We start from the raw sequence: 3,721 nt of genomic DNA, 5'->3' as shown, positions 1-3,721 counted from the left end.
AAGCGCAAGCCGATACGCTCACACTTGCGTATGAACGGACGGACGAGCGTGGGTAATGAATGGAGGGGGGGCAGGAAGCCGTGGAGCGCAGACGGGAATGGGGGTGGGCTGTGGGGGAAGGCGGGGGAGAGGACGAAGGAGGCACGCTAAGCGAGCTTTGCGAAGTCACCTCCGCTTATGCACTCCGCTCGGGAGTCTGAAGCGGCTCGCTCTCTCCCGTGCGACTGACAGGACGGGACGTGAGGGAGACCATTCGGCAAGTAGGTGAGTGTTTGCCGTTAAGGCGCGCCGACCACGCTGAGGTGAATTACCCACTTCGCGATTGGACACCCCCGAGGAATGATACTCGAACGGGAGGTGTCGAGTGAAATTCCGTCGATTGCTGTTGTATTACTTCAATACTCCGATATGCTCTTTGAGCCACATGCCTTGAGTTGAGAATTTAAAGAGATTGGACAAATGGAAACCTTTTCACTTTATAGGTGTGGGTCGAAGGGCTCCGTAACAGGCAACCTCTTTTCGTCAAGTGACTACGGTTAGTGAAAATTCTTTCTTTCCCTCCGGTGCTATTTCCGGAGAAGTTTGCAATGGATCAAATAAATTGAATCAGTGTGATGCATAAATTTTCAATAATAGGGAACAAGAGGCAGAAAATTTAATGAGCATAGGTTTAAAAGGAGATGTTCCTTTTTTACGAATGTTAATTACTTCTCATTATCACCATTACAATTATGAGTACAGTCAAACATATTTTAATGGAAGGGTATTTTGTTTGTTCAACAAACCATAGATTAGTTTCGCAGGTGTTCCCTACTTCTCCACTCCTCCCGATCTTGCGCCATTCCCTGCAACTACAGTTAGGCATGACAGCCAATGCGCACAAAAATCCCTTCGATTTATGGACATAGATTTTTTTTACAGATACATAAAATTAGCATTTGGTTCTAATTCAAACCAGAAAATTCAACGATGTATGGCAGTATCTGATTCTTCAAAGCATCGATTGCTCTTCATGAAGTACGAGCGCTCATAAAAAACACCCATTAGTGCATTTATCATAGCGACAGCTGCAAGGAGAATGCATTCAAATAAAAGTTATCGTAGGGAACGCGGTCACTTTTCGCTCACGTTATAAATGCCTTTCACTGCCGAACCTTCAGCTAGATCTTTCTGTTTGACTTGCCTATAACGCTGTCGGAGAAGGACGGACGAACAAGCTGCCGGTGCATTTGGACATCCACCCCTAGGTCTTTGCATAACCTCTGTCTCAACAGCCGTAGTTTTCTCAATTGTTTGTCCTCGGCTCTCTCTCTCTCTCTCCTTGGCTCCAATGCATTGCCACCGATGGCCAGTAGGAGAAAAAAAGAAATTCTGGCGAAGCTTCTTCCTTCGGTAGGATGAGGTAATGCTACAAAGGCAGCCTGCACCTGGCGCATCTACTGACGCGGGAAATGGCGGGGCAATACACGAATACGCCATTCCCAGACCCACCTTCCAACTGTATGGCACACTTAAGCCGTGCCTCATCCAGTTGAATGCTGACACGGGAAATCCTTGATAACGCTTTTGCCCCGTGCTTTATCTTCTTTTGTTCCGCATTTACAGTTACACGCCGCTTACCGTTGCTACGGAAGATAGATGCAAGTCGCTCATAGGATTAATCCGACGTCATCGAACACGCCGTGACCTTAAAGCACTTCATCGACGCAGTAATTCAGAGCAACAATAAACTCCTCATACCACGAGTTTTGAAATCTTTTGCGATAATGTGGAATTAGTCACCAGGGAGATGAGGGAGGTTAGAAGGCGCTCAGGGGCACTCCTGAGGGGAAGAAGGGCGTTAATATTTTTGCGCGAGTGTGTTGTTATATTTTGGCAACCGTGGGATAATTCGCGAGCGTGTTACGAGAGAGGTGGCAACTGCAGGAAGAGGGCGCGGGCGACAGAGCCCGTTGAATGCGGTGCTAATTACTCGCGCACACGGATCATGGTTGTGAGCGGCGCCTTTCGCATCGCTCGAAGACGGTCGCTTTTTGTTCCATGACCAAGGTAAGATAGACTGGCACCCGTATACTCCGTTAAACTGCTTGGTAACGTACCGGAATTGAAAAGAGTGTGTTAAAAGGCAGAATACTTGACCCAATGACACTAAAAAAACTCAAAGAAAAATCGTCGGTGATAAAAAGCTTATTCTTCTTGAACACCTTAATGGCAGGATGAATACATGGTAAGGGTTTTTGATAAATTATGGTCAAATTGGCACTCTGGCGCTCGAGTGCTAAAATGTTTTTGACTGACACTGATTTCCACGCCACGCCGTCTACCGTTTTGTCTTGAGCCTGTTAATCATAAAATACAGAATAAGTAGTAACATAGCCAGCTTGAGACAAATTCGCTTCGATGTTGGATGACTCGAATGAAATAGCAACGCTCCGCGGTGCTCTCAAAAGTCATAGTCATAAAATTATAGAATATTGTGTTACAATTTGTAGGAGGTTCAAAACATTTTATGATAAATATTCACCGGAGAGTTTTAACATGCGACCTCTTTTAATACAATCCAAGAATTTACAAATCCAACCAGATTTACCAACCACACCTTATTGTGAATAAAATAAAACTTAAAAATTCGCATGTAAAATTCTTTATGTCGGAGATCAAACTATTCAAATATCTAGTTCCAGTGGCACTATAATGTTAACTGTGTCTTTTGACGACGGTAACTATCTTTTCATTTGTCTATTTAACTTTTGAATGATACACTTTTCTAATTTTTTCATTTCTCGAGGTTCAATTATGTATACCCGCTGGCGGCTTTCATTTTTCATCTCTGTGCCTAGTTAATATTTGCTAAAAGCTTACCTAATTAATGTAACACTTATAAAGCATGGACAATTATAATGGGTTCATTAACTTTATTTTGCCATTTACAAAACATCTTCCGATGCTCGACTCAACCTTAATAATCTAATCAATGCCGCACAAACATATCGAAGATCTTGATCAACTCACTTTTCTCAGTTCGTAAAATCGCTAAATTCACCATCACAATATTCTATCAAAGTATTGGACAAAGGAAATAATTTTGGTCATATAAGATCGCATAATTAGGGTAGTGAAAAAAGAAGGGAGAGTTAAAGGCCTTTATGAATTCAGATTGGATATTAGACTTAAGACTTCATCCATCTAGAGACATGACCGGAAGGAAATGCAGGATCCACGGTTTAATTTCTCATCCCAAATTATATTTATTTAATTTTATTTTATTCACATCAAAATTACTGAGTACTTGGCTGAAGTCATTAGAAAATCATACCTCTCGTCCCGGGAATCGAAGATTGGACAATAAGTGGGGAAAATTACATAATAACCAGTGCCCCAACTTGATAATCGTATATAGTGCCATTGGAGTGATAAGGTGACATTTCTTATGATTAGGTGACCTAGAGGCAATAATATACCATAAACTGAACCTATCCAACGAAATTTAAAGATGGATCAATTAAAAGTATCACGACAGGGGTCTAAATGCGTTACCATATAGAAACTTTGAAGTTCAGATAAACTATAAGGCTGTTCAGACATTTGCATATTTGAATAGAATTTTGTTTTCCGCCATTTATAAAATCCTTGGTGCATTGTGTTACCTGTAAAATCTGATGTTATAAAGACTTGACTCAAAGTTACATTTGAACACACGTAATTGCCGGTTTTGATCGTG

The 3,721-nt window shown here is 41.9% G+C and overlaps 1 protein-coding gene across 1 annotated transcript in view; it reads left to right on the top strand.

The window, feature by feature from the left end:
- Positions 1-182: 182 nt before the first annotated feature.
- LOC139690337 (mite allergen Der f 3-like) overlaps positions 183-3,721 on the top strand; it is a 51,305-nt gene continuing 47,766 nt past the window's right edge. The window contains exon 1 of the mRNA XM_071587736.1: positions 183-264. The gene's annotated coding sequence lies outside the window, so the exon portion shown is untranslated. The remainder of the gene's footprint in view (positions 265-3,721) is intronic.

This window comes from Hetaerina americana, unplaced genomic scaffold (genome assembly GCF_022747635.1).
Source record: "Hetaerina americana unplaced genomic scaffold, ioHetAmer1.1.p SCAF_3, whole genome shotgun sequence".
NCBI lineage: Eukaryota > Metazoa > Arthropoda > Insecta > Odonata > Calopterygidae > Hetaerina > Hetaerina americana.
The sequence above is the reverse complement of the archived record's forward strand: the minus strand, read 5'-3'. Positions and strand labels throughout refer to the sequence as shown.